Source organism: Lactuca sativa, chromosome 4 (genome assembly GCF_002870075.4).
Source record: "Lactuca sativa cultivar Salinas chromosome 4, Lsat_Salinas_v11, whole genome shotgun sequence".
In the NCBI taxonomy this organism is placed as follows: Eukaryota; Viridiplantae; Streptophyta; class Magnoliopsida; order Asterales; family Asteraceae; genus Lactuca; species Lactuca sativa.
Genome location: NC_056626.2, coordinates 27002456 through 27020909, shown reverse-complemented (window position 1 = coordinate 27020909; position 18454 = coordinate 27002456).

Genomic DNA, 18454 nt, shown 5'->3' with positions numbered 1-18454 from the left:
GCTCATGACTTCCACCGCAAACACCAACCTCAAGAATATACTTTCGCTACTCCGACTATGAAAATTATAAGTAATTCACAACGTTGTTTATGAATTGTTACAAGCGGTGCCAATTCTACCAAAACACTTCCCGACTCCCATGTGGTGCTTGATATGGCCACAAAAGAGGGACCAACATCACTCCAGCCCACAAACACTAAAGTGCATGCAAACCATGTGACACTTGGCCATATACAAGGAAGTTTAATTAACAAAATCTATGCATTTAGCTCTTCCTACAGGTACTCTTTCAACCTAATAGGCATCCATAATGATTTGGATAAGGTTCTAGGCAAAGATCATGAAATTACCCAAACCCATTATGCATACCTCGTAATATCATCTATACATTAAACAAACCATGCAACTCATAACATCTAAATGTATATTAAAACATGCATTATATTTCATAGAAAAAACATCAAAGCACATTCATACATCATTCTTTCAAATAACTTAAGCTAGCATGTCGTATACATTAAATTCATCAAAGTGAAAGCAACAATGTGGTTAGCTCATAATGTTACAATAGCACAAAGCATATTATAGGATCACAAATATCATACATTCATCAATCACAACTAATGAAAAGGTCAACCTAATGTGAATCAAATCACCATTTATGGATTGGGTGTTTCAGTTATCTACTTTACTGAGTAAAACTATAAACTCACCTTTAGCATTAATGAAACTCTCATTCTACTCCATGTCTTGAAATTACTTGAAGTTCTCAATGCCTAACCAAAAATGTCGAATGGATGGGATACACCATCAAAACACTGCCACTGGAATCTTTGATAGAAACCTAGACCACTAGAAACTTGTGAAAATCACTACCCTCGCTGGAAAATCGGCACATCAGTCACACATCTCTCTTTCTCCCTAGTTCTCGGTTGTCCTCTTCTTTCCTTCCTTTTTTGAACGACACAACAACCCAAGAAACATTTTAGGAGACTTTTTCAGGTGTATGTGATCGCCCAAGCCTATAAACGGATGCAAACCTGTCATTCCTGTCGCTCGACCTACCAAGGATGGGTTATGGGTAGATTTTGCAAATAAGTCCCTCAACTCTTAGCCTTGTACCCCTCCTATCACAACCCTAAAATTCTTAACAAAATGCATTTCCTTTAATGACACTTTAGTCCCTCAACCTTATATTTATTATATATCCCCAAAAATCAATTTAATTAAATTATATACAATTAACTCTTTTGAATATTAATTTACATCATTTTTATTTAATTAATTTCACTTTATGACTTAGAATTGAATTAACTTTATGAAAATAAACATCCGTGCAATGGAAATCTAAATCGTTAACATAAAGATTTTTAGGCTGTTACATAGAACTTGTTTTTCTAAAGATAAAATTCGAATACAGGCATTTCCACATACCTATTTGATGTTAAATATTGATGTTGTATATTAATGCCAAAAAAAATGAGCGCAAAGTTAGAGTATATAACTTGTGACAAATCAAGTTTGCAAATTTTTGAGCTGTAAATAATAGCTCGATTGAAGTTACAGTGATAGCTTGGACTGTCATATTGTGACACTTATATTTTATAGAGTACATCCATAAAATATTATGATAGAGATGTATGAATATTATTAGTATTTCATTATGCCAGCACGGTTGACTAATACCCAATGACATTTATTGAATTAAATGAACTCGAATCATAAACCTTTTCTTGATCTAATTGTGATAATGTTCATTGACTTCATCATAATATGTTCTAAGAGTGAAAAAGGGAACATACGAAAAATGCTTTTAAGAATTGTTGGAAATTTAAAAAGGAAGAAGCCGTTTGCAAAGTTCCCCAACTATGTTTTTGGATCCAAGAAAGGAGATGTTTGGGTTATGTGATTAATCCTGAAGACCTAAAGGTTAATCCGACAATATTCATTATAGTGATTGTAAGGAAGTAAAGTGGATAACTAGTAAAACCAAAAGCACACAAAACACAATATTTACGTGGTTCGATCAAGGTGAACTACATCCACGGGCATGAGGGGAGTATTCTTTATTTATGAGCTCTCAAACAGAGGTTACCAATACAATTTCATAGAGATTTTCCTATCACTCTAGGATTATAGACTCTTCAAATCACTAAGCATGCATCCCTATTTATACTTGAGGAATCAGACCTAAAACCCTAATAAGCCAAGCCCATTGGTGTAACGCCCGTAGATCTGGGCTAGTCAATTTAGAGATAATAGGGGTCGATAACGACTTTTCGACAAAATATTATTTAGAATAAATAATCTTAACCAAGTTGTAGAATATGTCTCAAGGGTTCTGTACATATAAATAACGCCGAAATCCGAGTTATAACAAAGAAGTTATGGCCCGTCAAAGTTTTACGGCAAAACCCGCACAGCACCGGGAGACGTAAATAGTGAATTTATGATGAAGGAATTTTTATCCTTAGTGATATAAACCAAAGTTTTAGCATACATTAAACCGAGAACGTCCATAAAAAGAATGCCCAAATCTGACTTCGTATGAGTTAGTTATGATTTTTCTAAGATTCGGCTTAGCAGTGTACAACCCGAAACTCGAATTTTAGTTCGAGCGGTTTTTGGCTTATGCAACCTTAATGAGAGTTGAAGATCTCATTAATAGGAACTCAACGGTAAAAACATAGACAAAAACGGAGTCCATATGTAGAAGTTATGAATTTTACGCGGACATTTAACAGTATAATCTCCTCCGACTGTTAAATTGAAGACCGGTCAAGAATTAGCCAATGGAGTCTAAATGAGAGTTGTAGATCTTATTTTTACCTACACGTGGATATAAAGAACGTCGAAAACAGAGTTTGTATGCGAAAGTTATGAATTTTTGAAAATTGGCTAATTTCCACCCTGTGTGCGATGCCACGTGTCAGCACCAGGTGAAAACTTGGAGCCTACGCAACACCACGACGTGGTGAGAGCCACCACGATGTGGTGACGCTCCAGGAGCACTATAAATAGTGGTGTCGGGGCAACCCTCAACCTCACACCTTCACCCCTTCATTCTCTCTCTAGAAACACTCTCTAAACCTCCCAAACCCCCCAAAAAGCCTAGGGAACCCCCTAGCACGAGGCGGAAGCCCCGGAGCGCCTGACGGCTCTAAAAGGAAGAGCCTTCGGCTCAGAAACTCTGCTCCAGCAGAGCCCGGTTTCCAAGGAAACCCGCTGTTAGTGAGCTATACCTACCCTATCTTTAGTATAGTTTGTGTTTTAATATAGTAACGTTATTAGTAACTTCTAATGAGTATTTGGGCTATTATTATGAGTTATATAAGAGTGTTTATTAACTCTTATATAATAGTAATAATATCTAGACTATTAATTATTCACGGTTAACATTAGACTAAACTCTAGTGGTAATGATACTAGGTTTTCTCCGAGGGAAATTGTTTTAACAGTAATGAAGTGCTATCCGAGTACCAAGTCATCACCTTATCAGATTAGTGCATAGTCCCTTTCATCTTACACATAGATATGAAGTATTTTAATATAAATTACGTGCTATGCGTGCATATTGTCTGAATACTTGATGTCTATGCTGGTGAAAGATTTTTATACAGGTTTTAAATGATGTAAGTTGTATAAAGTATTTTATATCTACAAAATATGTTGGGTAAAACATGGGTAGATGAATGATGAGGGATAAAAGTTGAAATAGAGGAACATTAGTAGTATGGACCTAGTGCCCTATAGGTAAACATTGGCAGCAATGGACCTAGTACCCTATAGATGAGCACTGGCAACTGCGCCACAACCCGTAGATGTTATAGATCTACGGTAAACGTCCTAGCAGCTGTGCTCTAAGGACAATATCGGCAGCTACGCCTAATAAGGAGCCTTATGACCATGACAGTAGCTTTTAAACGTCAATACTGGCAGAAGCGCCTCATAGAAAATGTCCCAATTCTGGCAGCTGCGCCTAAGTGATAATATTAGCAGCTGCGCTTGACCACTATGTCATTGGCAACAATGGACTTCATGTTGTTTCCTTAGGATGATCCTTAGGAATGAATGAACAAGGATTAGTTGATCCTTAGGGTAAATTCTTAAGAAGATAATGGGAATGGGCAATTGGGTTGATTGTTTGATGTTTAAATATAATAATTATATTATTGTGGGTTGAAAACCCTATGTACTCACCAGGTTTCCCAACCTGACCCACTCTAGCTTATTTGTATCACAGGTGTCGATACGAAGCTACTTTACACTGAGAGATTTAAAAAAAAATGTAGATCACTAGTGTAAATAAATGTAAATTCTGTTTATGCTTATGTTCCTGTATTGACGATGACATCCCAATGTTTTAAAATGAATAAAAAATACATTTCTTCGGAAATGATTTGATAACGTAATTATCATATTTTTTTGGGGACAAATTCCGCAACGCTTTTACTAAAAGAGTTACTCTGATTTTTATAAAGCATAAACAAAATCGGTCTTTTCTGACCGTGAAAATGGGGATGTCACAATTGGCCCATAGGGCTATGAATGGTGACAACCAATCAAAATCTGTCATGCAATAGCTTCTAGAACATTCATCCATGACATATAATACATGAGTATCATCAACGCACATGATGGAGCACCATAAGCCATAGTGGACCATCATGATCCCTAGGTTGTGCATCATAAACACTAATGGCCCAACATTCATCATGGTGGCACAACATGGTGTATTCTTTGAGAATATCCAACATTTGAGCAACATAGAAGACTTCATAGAATATATGGCTCATCATGGCACATCCATCACCAAGATGGCGCAGCCTCTTCCCTCATGGCGCAACTTCATCACTTGAGGCGCATCATCTTCACTTGTGGCACAAGATCCTTCCTTTTGACGCACCACCATTTAGTGTGGCGAAACAAGCTCCCAAAGATGGCTCAACTTCTTTACGTGGCGCAACATCCCTACACTTGGAGCAACATTTTCCTAGATGGCACACGATGCTTCTGATTGGAACAATATCCTTCCTTATGATGCAACATGATTTTCCATGTTGCTCCAATTGCTCCAAGTTGCTCCAAGAGAGTTCCAAGTGCTCTATTGGACTCAAATGCTCCATGAGAATGATCCAAATGCTCAATTCATGTTTAAAAATATCCACCTTGACTTAAGCATCCTATGAACTCCACCTTAAACAAGAACTTCCTCCCCCTTCCCTTCATTCATCCCCGAAGGAACCTAACTCCTACCAACACCAACCAAGTCCAAGAAAAGCTTGAACTTCACAGTGGGAAAAGCCTTTATCAACATATTCGTTGGGTATACTTTGGTATCAATCTTCAATATTGAGAACTTGTATGTTTCCAAAATGTCACAAATAAAATTCAGTCTGACATCAATTTGTTTCGTCTTCTTATGATACATAGCATTTTTTGCAAGATTTAACACACTCTGACAGCCACAATGCAAGACAGGCTTCTCCAGCTTCAGACCAAGACTCTTAATAATACTGTGCAACCATATCTCCTCTTTTATTCCTTCTGTCATAGACATGTACTCTGAGTCATTAAAAGACAAAGCAACCGTATCTTGTAATGTTACCTTTCAACCGATGGCAGATCCAAACAATGTGAAAATATAACACGTCCATGACCTATTTTTTCAACAAATCAATGTCATGATAATAGTCAGCATATCCAACCAATTCACTTTTCGAATTAGCTCGACACACCAAGAAAATATATTTCATTGCATTCAAGTATCGTAGGATCCACTTGATTGTGTCCTAATGACCCTTCCCTAGATTGCTCATAAACCTGCTTACCACACTAACTGAATAAGCCAAATCAGTTATGGTACAGAACATTGCATACATGAGACTTGCAACAACATTGGAGTATAGAATCTTGCTCATGTACATCATTTCTTTATTAGTTATATATATAGTATCTAGACCAACTTTAAAGTAAGTTGCTAAAGGAGTTCCAACTGGTTAGATTGATCATAATAGAATGATTGCAGAACTTTCTAAATGTACTTTTGTTGTGATATACACAACCGCCATGCTCTTTTATCCCTCTGAATATCCATCTCAAGTATCTTCTTAGCTACTCCTAAATCCTTCATGTCAAACTCATTCTTCAGGGTCATATTCAAGTCATTCATTCCAACCATGTCCTTGGATGTGATGTGCATATCATGAACATATAACATCATGTATATGTATGAATATGGTAACATTTCCTTTGAGTACAAATAGTTCTCAAACTGGTTTTGATTGTAGCCATGTGAAATAATGAAAGAATCAAATTTGTTGTGCCATTGTCTTAGATACTTCTTCAAACCATAAAGAGATTTCTTCAACAAACATACAATATCCTTCTTATAATTAAGTAACCCTTCTTGTTGGGACATATAAATCTTCTCTTCTAAGTTCCCATGAAGAAATGCAGTTGTCACGTCAAGCCGTTCAATCTCCTAACCAAATGCACTCACCATGACCAAACGAACCCGAATTTTCGTGTGCTCCACAATCGCTGAGAACAGCTCGTGATAATCAATTCCTTCTTTCTTAGAAAACCCTTTCACCACCAACCTTTCCTTGAAGCTAGTTGGTTCAACTCTTGGTATCCCTTCCTTCTTCTTAAAGATCGATTTTCAACCCACTCATTTTTCTCCATTTGGTAATGGGACAAGATCCTATATTTTATTCTTTTCTAAAAATTGCATTTCTTCATTCATGGCCATCAACCCGTCATTTTCTTCTTTGTTCACCATGGCCCCTTTGTAAGATTCAGGCTCCTCAGTGTCAATGTCTTCCCCATTTGCTAAAGCAAAATCAACAAAGTTAAGTTCACCAGAATTGACACATCCTACATACCAATCAGGTTGTCGAATAACCTTCTTTGATCTCCTTCTTGCTATAGATTCTTTCCCATCATCCTTCCCTACATAAACACCACTGGACGAAGATCCCATGGGTTGCTCTTGGATTGGATCTTGTCCAGGTTATTCAATGCCGCCTCGTTCTTATTCATTCATCAAAACTCTGTTTCAAGTTTGAGATGAAAACTCCATCTTCTGGTTTTCACCTTGATCTTTGTTCCTTACTTGACTTGTATCACCTCCTTCTAGGTTACCCACGATAGATTTATCAAAGGTTACATCTCTGGTCATGATAAATTTAGGAGTTCTTCCTTTTTCTATACACCACAAATTATGCATGGCATTGACCATGGCTCAAGTTTACCATCATTCATATGAGCGTATGAAGGGCATCTAAATAAACGCAAACCAGAATAGTCAGTGGGTTTTTGGACCATACCTCTTGAGGATTCTTCAAGTCTATAGCAGTTTATGGTGATCTCTTCACCAGATAGCAAGAAATATTCACTGGTTCTTCCTAGAATTTCTTAGGTAAGTTAATAAATATTTACATGCACCTTGCACGCTGCAGCGTGTTTTATTCATCCGTTATGCCACTCAATTTTGTTATGGTGTGTTCCATATAGTGCGGTGCCTCACCATAACTTCTACTTTGTAGAAGTTATCAAATGGAGCATGGCATATCTATAACCAATTTTCAATCCTTAGAGTCTTAACCTTTTTTCCTTTCCTTTTCTCAACCATGGTATTCTACTCCTTGAACTTCCCAAACACCTCATCTTTAGTGTTCAGAATGTACAACCAATCCTTCCTTGAATAATCACCAATGAATGTCACAAAGTATGATCATCCTCCTTAATACTTCATTGGTCCAAGACCCCACATATCTAAGTGAACATATTCTAGGATTTCCTTGCTTGTATGTTGACCGGTACCAAACCTCACTTTACGATGCATCGCCTTGATGCAAGCATCACAAAACTTTATCTTTCAAGTAGTCTCTCCACCAACTAGTCCTAATTTACTTAGAACTGACATGCCCTTATCACTCATGTACCCCAACCTACGGTGCCACAACTCTATTTTGTCATCTCCTTCATTCAAGGATTGTGAGATAATCATCATTCTCAAAACCATACTGCCTTCTAGGATATAAATCCCTCTATGATTCATCTCCCATTTAATTATAACCAGAGCACCTTTGGTGACTTTGACCCCGTCACCTTCACCAACGTACCTCATTCCATTCTTAACTAGAATGCCAAGAGAAATTAGATTCTTTCGAAGTTCTATAATGCACCAACAATCTAACTTTTTGTCCATACCATCGTGCATCTTGATCTGTATGGTGCCACTACACTTGATATTTGTGATCTAGTCATCACTGATCTTGATTGTGCAATTCCACTCTTTGAAGGAGTAGAACCAACCATGATTACACGTCATGTGATACGATGCTCCAGAACCCAAGACCCAAGTGTTTGTAGAACTTGATGTATTTACAATCAGTACCAGGCCATCGTCCCCTTCATCAGAACTCTCATGAACCACAACAACACTATTATTGCTACTTGATTCACTCTTGAACTTTCCATTCTTCAACTATGGACAATTTCGCTTGAAGTGACCCTTTTCTTACAGTTATAACATTTTGCATTTTCTGAATCTATAGAATTTGATTTTCAGTGTGATTTCCCTCTATTTCCTCCTTTCCTCTATATTGTCTTTCCTCTCCCTATGAACAAACCAAAATTAGACACCTCTTCTCCAACTGAAACTTTTCTTTTCAGTTCCTTGGACATCAAAGAATCCTTCACATCATTCACAGTGATCGTTGTTTTACCATAGAGCATGGTACCGACAAAATTCTCATGTGAGTTCGGAAGAGAACATAAGAGAATGAGCTCCTGATCTTCATCTTCAATCAATCCCTTGTAGATCCATGATGATGTGATTGAAGTTGTCTAAATGATCTTTCACTTGGGTACTTTTAGACATTTTGAAAGTGCAAAACATTTACTTCTGTTACAATCGATTTGTCAGAGAGTTGTTCTGGTACTTGTCACAAAGTTTCTCCTACAACCCAGAAGCACTTGGTTGATCCACGACCACCCACAATACTTCATCTCTCAAACTCAACAGAGTGGCACTATGTGACTTCGTCAGAATATCCACTTTCTTTTCAGTTGTAATGTTTTTTTTGCTCTCCTTCTAATGTCGCTACACATCCATGTTGAACCAAAAGAGACCTCATCTTCACCTTCCACAAAGTGAAGTCATTTGAACCATTAAACTTCTCCAAATCAAAATTGTGAGTAGACATTTTCAATCACATGAACACAAATTGCAGCTCTGATACCACTTGTCAGGAAGTAAAGAAAATAATTAGCAAAACCAAAATCCCATAAGACATAATGTTTACATGGTTTGGTCAAGGTGACCTATATCCATGGGCAGGAGGGAGTATTTTTTATTTATGAGATCTTAATAGAGATTACAAGTATAAGTCCATATAGATTCGCCTATCACTCTAGAATTAGAGATACTTCAAATGACTTAGCATGCATCCCTATTTATACTTGAGGGATCAGACCTAAGACCCTAATGGGAAATGCACATGATGGAGCACCTTGAGCCATAGTGGACCATCATGATGTATAAGTTGTACATCAGGAACACTAATAGCCCAAGATCCATCATAGTCGCACAACTTGGTGTATTCTTTGATCGTCACCATATGTGGCTCATTATGGCACATCCAACACCAAGATGGAGAAACAATTTCTTTCATGGTGTTACATTTTCACTCATTGTGCAAATTCATCACTTGAGGCACAATATCTTCACTTATGGTGCAAGATCCTTCCTCTTGGCACAACTCCCTTCAGTGTGGTGCAACATGCTCCCAAAGATGGTGTAACTTCTGCATATGGCGCAACATCCATGAAGAGATGGCGCAACATCCCTACACTTGTGCAACATCTTCCTGGATGGTGCAAGATGCCTCCATTTGGTGCAACATCCTTCCATATGGCACAATTTCTTCTTGGATGGTGCAACATGTTGTTTTATGTTTCTTCAAGTTGCTCCAAGTGCTCGAAGTTTCTCTAAGAGAGTTCCAAGTGCACCATTGAACTCAAATGCTCCATGAGAATGCTCCAAAATGCTCAAGTCACATTTAAAAGTGATTAAAAGAGAAAAGGACAGAAAGTCCCACAGAGATAAATAGTTGTATCTGATTAATCGGTTACGGCCAAAGATTCATTAAGAATTCCTCTATGATTGTTGTTCCACTAACAAACTTACTTTGAAAGAGTATTGACTATGAGTAGAATGATAAGTAAGAAGAAGTGTATGAAAAATTGATGAAATTGTTATATATAAATCAATGATCCTTACTTTTATTGAGGGGACGAATGATTTGTCGTTATATTGATACCTTGGAATTAGCTAGATTTTTTTCCTAACCCAACAAGGATAAAGTTTTAACCTATTATCACTATAGATGAAATTTCACGAGCAAAATTATTATGTAAACGATCAATAGTTGATAACAATAGTTTTTTCCTTGAAAATCTTTAAGCACTAGTTGCTTGATGCTAAGTGTACACTACCTACAGATCAAACAAAGTTTGTCATATCTTTTGATTAGAAAAAGTCAAACTTAGGGAAAAAGAATTGATTGAATTACTCAGGAGTTATAGTTGAGAAATAATCACTGCTATATTAAAAGAAGTATCATAACTTATGCAATGAGAATAAGGGTAAACCCTAAGTAATCATAGGATTAGAGCATGGAGGATCGAAGTAGACCTCATAATCATAGAAAGGATTAGATAAGTTTATATAAGAACCTTAAACACAAATAAGGTGAAGAAGGAAACTCTGAATGAAAAATTGATGATTGAAGGTATGATAAAGATGTCGGTCATGGGAAATAGTTCAAGGGAACTTTGGTGGGAGAAATAGATAAGCTATGAACGTTTGCACGAATGAAGTATAATATTCAAATCATCATAATTTAACATGTTTAGTAAATCCAAAAGGGCATTTACAATTGACAATCCTGGTTTAATCTATGAAGTACTAGATATTGAACCCCGGGATTCACTAATAGAACGTGTGGATTTCATTTTAGTTTCTGAAGAAACTACAAATCAAATTATGTGAGCGGTATGGGAGAGTAAGCCTTAAATAAATCAGATATCATGAGGGAACTTGAAACCTTTACCTATACACATGGGTAAATGAGATGATCTTATCTTAGATCTTATCATCAAGTGTCTCAGGACTGTGTAGAACCACAGTGTGTTATGGGTGGGTTATAATTAACCAATTGATAAAAGTATATCCTAATGGGCATCATATATGTCAATAATTGGTCTATAGAGAATGTTTTCATAGACTCATTAACATGAATAAGTAACGAATTTTCATTTAAGATTATTCTCCAATAATCTTCAAAATACTTATTTTAGGGATAATGTGAAAATTGTTGTAACCCGACAAAGTCGAAGCCCGGAAGGGAAAAGAAGTAGTAAAGTTCGCGAAACTTGTCATTTATTCCTTATTGGATGAGAGAAATGGTTGTGTGGGGAATTCAACATATAAAGGTCACTTATTTATAGTGAAATATCAATCAACAAAGTTGATGTTTCAATAACGGAGCTAGGTTGACAAGCTGACAAACTATCACAAAGGAACCAAAAATAATTATTCCGAGCATAACATAATGGATGCAGTTGGTTGGAGGTTGTGAGACCACAATACAGAGACAATTCTTACTTGGGAAAGCAGAAAGCAAGTGGTGGGGACCACATATATTCGTTGGGTTTGTGATTTTAGGGACGAAATCATCCTATGTAGGGGTGAGTTGTAACACACGTGAGTTCGGGCTAGACATTTAAGGGATTATAGTTATGAATATTCATTTTATTTAATAATTAAAATCATTGAATAAGATAATTGAATATAAATAAATAGGAATTCTTTGTACACCTTAAGGGTTACATAAGTATTTAATTATTGTGTACATGTTATCTCGACAAATATTATGGGTATATAATATTTATATTAAATCTTATTATAAACTTATCGAATAGAGATAAATAACATTTAAAATTAAAATATTGTTTAAGATAAATAATCTATATGAAATCTGTAGTAATCGTGATTATGAACCCGTGATTATAAAGAACGCCAAAATCTAACGTCGTATAGAAGTTATGATTTTTTGAAGTTGCGCGTTTGAGACAGTGCGTCAGTATTCGTCATAACATACGAAACGGAAATATATTAGTTGTTAGCGAAAGTAATGTAGACAAAAGTTGATGCTCACGTAAATACGAAATCATATATATAAAGAAACTTGAAAACGGAACTCGTATGGAGTTATGTTTTTCGCAAAAGATTTCGCAATGTACTCTTTATAAAATATAAATTGAAGATGCAGTGAGAATTAGTTATTGAAATCTAGACAAAGTTGTAGTACTTGGAATTACGAATCCATGGATATAAAGAACATCGAAAATGGAGCTCGTATGCACGAGATATGATTTTTCAAAGAAACGAGAAAATACTCGGCAATTAAAGAGCTCTCAAACACCCCCCTCTGTCGGTACTTGGGATGACGTCGTAATACCGTAGGCTACCATGTTGAGACTGTAGAACCTATCCCCCTTATAATCCTAGAGTTCACGTGTCTCAATGGAGAAGCTGTCTCTTGAGCAGGGAACGGCGTGCTTTTCAAAAACAACTATAAATAGTCCGATTTTTCCTTCATTTCAACCCACATCTTTCACCCAACTTTCTCTATAACTTTCGGAATTTGATACCTCATTCTGGAGCATTTTAGTAGGGCGTTGCAACGTCAGAAAACACGAAAAATAAGTATTCAGTGTCAAAGTTGCGCTCGGGAAGTTTCCATATTTTCGCTAGAAAGTCATGTAACTTGAGTTGCACTTACTATGCTTTTAAGTGTAACTATATTTATTTTTATTATCGTTGTTATGAACATATGAATAAGATTTATCAGTAATTCCACTTATAATGTTGATTGATCTACTTATAGGAGTGATGTTTATGCAAGATGATATCGAGGTGTTTAAAGTAGATTTTCCAAACTGTATATTTATATACTAAATGGATCCTACCTCCAACATGATCTTATTTAGTCATTCACTATTTGATAGAACTTGGTACTTCTTAGGATTAACCTAGAATTTGGGAAATAGTTAATATAGCCTTATAAATACACACAAATACTGAAACGTAGTAATATTCCTATTTAGGTCGTTCAAAAGAGAAAAGTAGAAGTTAGGCGAAGAGATAACTTACCCGAAAGTCTACTACCTTTAGTATTTACATTGTATTCGAATCACATGTGATTGACTTCAAAAGTAATTAGCAAAATAGGACTTGAAGCTACTATGCTCCGTCATCTGCAACCTTGTACGTGTACCTGTCTACTAGTGACCTAAAAATACAAGTGGTTTTGAAAATGTCAACATTAAAGTTGGTGAGTTCATAAGAATTTGTACTTAGAAAGTATGTTCTTTTTTTCTTGAAAGCCATAGTTTGTTCCTCTAGAAAGTCATATACTTTCCGAAGTAATGAAATGTATGTTCTGTTGATTCGTACTTATACACGTAATGTATTACAGCTGTGTTTATATGCAACCCTGTTTGTATGTATTCCCTTAGTTAAATGTTCTTTCAGAAAGGTGTGTTATGTACTAGAAAATAGTATGTTTTTCTTGTATTTAGTGACTCTTGTTGTACTTGTAATTAGTGACCTGACCCATACCTGCTTCCTCCTTATGGTTACTTAGCGTATACAGGTTATATATAACCATGATCGAATAAGTTGTAAACTATGTGAATCTGCTCTAAGCCCACAACCAAACATGGAATAGGAAATAAAGCGGAAATCACCCATTCTACTACTTAACGGATCCTATATATATCACCCTGATGTATAAGCTAAGTGATCACATGATTAGCATCATGGGTCCCTTCTAAACGTATGTTCATGTTACTAGAAACGTGGTGTAGTGTTTATACTGTGGTAGTGTCTGTAGTGTCTCGAATCCACCAGAAGTAGTGCAAAATAGTGTAGTGTAGTTTGATTAAATATCAAAACGTTTGTATGAATGATTTTCCAAAAATCTAAGTGTATTGTACTAGGAAATTAGTGTAGAGAAGATTTAATATTAAAATATAATCTTTGAGGTAGTGTTAATCCCGTAAATCTTGTGTATACTATTGTGAGTTTCATATAACCATGCTAAAATGACAGATTTGCCTCTACGACGTTCTTTAGGCGTCCAATTGAGATGACATTTGTTACCCCAAAACATCCGTTCCAACTATAGCTAGCAGTCGGGGCCTGAGATTGTCAATCCCGTATATATCTATACACAAACTCATGCTCTCCTCCAAGAGACTCTAGTTATAATTTATAGGACATAGAAACCTGTACCCTGGTGGGTACCCGAAGTAGTGCCTCACAACCCTGTATTAACTAGTTTACGTGTAGTGTTATAGTGCTATCTTGTAATTGAAACCGGATGTACTTCTTGTATTAATAATATACAAATGTTATCCTGTTCTTGTAAAAGTATGTATTCTTTGACTTTGTAAAACTATGTATATGTTCCCTAAACTACACCTATTGTAATTTACTTGTATGTTCTGTGTGAAATGAAAGTCTTAGTACTTAACAGTTTGTATGACACGATAAAATGATGAGAAAGATACCCTTTTGATCGAAATGTTACAAAAGGGTTAAAGCTTTTTTTAAATAAATTTACATTCTTATATGTATAAAGCATATATAATTTAGATCAATCAGGCAGTTGGACAAATGACTTTATCCTTAGTCCACTACAAGACGAGGAGCAACAGTTAAGGTGGAATCACCAGTCCTAAGTCTGTTGGAACTTAATTATATATCTATATTTATATAAACATGCATTAATGTATAAAACATTTGAAGTAGTTTGAAACACTTTAAAAAATAGTTCGAATCAGTTGTATTTGAAACCTTTTGAATGTTACACCAGATTACTTAAAGCTTTACTTGTATCCCCCCTCCCCCCTAAAAACATTGAGAAATAGTGAAAATGTAGGGGTATGAACTCATCTCTAGTGCGTGTGGTTGATCGGACTCAAAGCAATCGCAAATGCTCCTCGGGTTAGAATACGTGATAGAAATCGTATCCTAAAAATAATTATACCCGACGTCGTATTTAAATTAATAAGATAATTTAAATAATAATTTAAAGTATTAGACAACACTAATTTATGTAAAGAAGACTTACAATAATTAAATGGAAATGTTGTAAAGTGTTTTGAGTTGGAAATAGGGGTTTACGGTTGGATAATTGGGTTCACGGTTGGATCTTGAAGATTTGAAGATCACATGAAGATTTGAAGGTGGGCTTGAATGTTCTTGAGGAATTGGTTGAATATTTGAAGATTTTGGGCGTAAACCCTTGAAGATTGAGAGAAAATGGGGCTGTTCACGGATGATTGTTGAGAGAAAAATGGGAGGGTTTACGGCTGGGAGATGTGAGAAATGAATTGGTTCATGACTAAATACATATATAGGGGTGTTTACGGTCCATAAATGGGCTTGGGATTTTGGGTTTACGGTTCTAAAGTGGACTAATTGTGTGTTTTTGGCCTTGTAAAGGGTGTTTTTGGATTTAGGCGAACCTTGAACACCTTCGGAATTTAATACTAACAGTGAACACCCATTTTGCTTTAAGGTTTTGGACCGTGAACTCTTCCTTGAATTAATTCCCTAACTGTGAACACTTTATGGTTTTAATTCAAATCTGTAAACACCTTTTCTTTATTACCTTAGGCCATGAACCCTTCTTCTTCTAGAACTCATTGGCCGTACACACACCTATGATGTGTTATTTATGTTTTAAACCTTGATCTTTTGCCCAAATTTGGATTATACCTTCCTAATTTAGTTTAGCTTTCTTTCTATACTTCTTTGTTAGCTCTATGAACAAGCCCTAGGTTTATAGAAAACACCATGCAACAAGGATTGCAATATAGTTTACACTAGTACTTGGGTAGGGTTTAGACCATGTTGGGTCTAAAATTAGGAGTTGTGACAATATCCTACATGTAACATGTATTTTCCTTCGATTTTAATAGCACATTTGAGCTTGCAGAATCATAGGGAAGACAATGATGCGAGACTTAAAAATGGTTGATTTGATTCTCGTACAAGTTGCCGTTTTTGATTCTCGTACAAGTTGCAAATTGTGGAATAGGGCTACACTAAGATTTATGGAGAGAAATCAAGTCATTTTGAAGAAGTGAAAGATACATATAAAAAGGTTTTTTTTATTATTAATAATTAAAACTAGAAATTACAGTGAAATAAAGTAAATAAAATTCAATAATAAAAAGGGAATTCAGTTCTGTTGCGACTTTCCTAATCATAAAAAGGGTTTTTTTTATTAATAATTAAAACTATAAATTACAGTGAAATAAAGTAAATAAAATTCAATAATAAAAAGGGAATTCAATTCTGTTGCGACTTTCCTAATCATGAAATTAACATTGACCTAGTCATTTAAAATGTGTTCTATCTAAGCTGATACTGAAAACCACTAACAATCTCTAGTAATTTCTGTTTTACCTATTTAATTAACCAAAATAAGCTCTTCAGTTAATCTCAACTTTTTACTAATTTAATTGCTCAAGCTCTTAATTAAAATCAGAAAAGCAGCCTTAAGATCTGTGCAAAATTCCCAACAATATTCAATACTTCTCACAAGCTCGGAAGCGTAAGATATGAAATTTTATTTTATATCAAAGTTAAATCCCAACACGGAACCAATTTGATACTTGTTACTTATTACCAGTGTATTAGAACAATTATGGATTCAATTAACTACATAACTAGATTGAATAAACCTTAATTAGGTGCTCAGGCTAAAAACAATCAACATCAAACATTCATTAAGCACAAAACTAAAAAATCTAGATAGAATCACAAAATGAAAATCAAGTCTAATGATTGATTATACGAAAAGTATTGATTTGTATGGAACTGAAATCTATGGTTTAGCCAGACATGGCTAAAAATGAATCTAGAACAGTAAAAAGAGACACTAACTGCTAAATCTTACTAAACTAAATGTATGAGATGATCCACAGCCTTCAGTTCTTTAGAATGTGATGAAAAAGTGCAGAAAATCGCCTTTAGAAGCCATTTCCGTCGTCAAGGAATGTCTAGGGTTCTAAATTATTGGAGTGGTCGAATTTATATGCAAGCCAACAACTTTCGGAGCAAGAAACACAAAAACACGATCGTGTAAATGGCAAAACATGATCATGTTTTTGCCAAAAATCCCCCGAAACCCCTTTTACTAAAGTACCATGCTATTTCTGACATAAAACTGAACAATACGTTCGTGTTTATGGGAAAAACACGATCGTATAAGTCCATCGAGATCCCGAAACTTGATTTGCAACATCCCAAAAATCCATAGAAAATTTTCATTTTTATAACATTAATTCATATAGCATTCTATTCCCAAAATCATTCAATGTGAAAAATAGTATTTAAACATCAGAGTAAAAATCATGATTAATCAAATGCGAAATAAATTCTAAGGGATGGTGTGCAATCACGTTGGGCCCTTCCCTTTCGAATTGGAAGTACCTGAAACCATAAACATACAACCGTAAGCACAAAGCTTAGTGAGTTTCCCAAAATATCACATACCATACGTGTCAGTGGGCCTAGCCCACACATTAGGCCCAACCATAACAATAGACCTAGCCCTTCATAATCAATTGGCCCAGCCCAACATACAATTCGGACTATCCCTTCATACAATACGCCTAGCCCAACATATATTAGTCCCAACCCTCTCATGCAATTAGGCCTAACCCTACACGCATGCCCATGGGCCCAACCCATCATACAATGTACGAGTCACAAAGATAGCTAGCATCCTACATAACATATCCTAGTGGTCTAGCATTGATGCCTTCGAACTGTAGGTATAATAAGGAGACTCACCTCAATCGGAGATAACCGCAACACACACACGTTGCTTCTATCGGGATCTTCACACTGAACATATCCAAAATCATCCTTAATCAATAATTAGGGTAATAACCTAAAATCAACGGTCCAAACATATTCTATAATGCTAAGGGGTAAAATACTATTTTACCCTTCCCATATCTGACCTAATAATCCATGGCCCAAAACCCAAATGACCCAAGGCCTAAAAATGGCCCATAACCATATCTTGGTGAATGCGCCCGAATACCTCCCTAGTACGTTTGACGTACTACGAGCTGAAGCCCAAACCATATTCCAAGGCCTTAATGCTTAAGACAAAATGTCTACCTTTCATATTTGATTCTAAGGGATGTCTTAAGTCATAAAGTTCCTGACTTTATGCCTTTGCATGGATTAATGGTGCTCAAACCAAAGCCCTAGATTCATAACTTCACCAAAAGACCACAAAAACATGCATGGAAGAATTATACTCTTAAAGTTCCAATTTTTATGCTACAT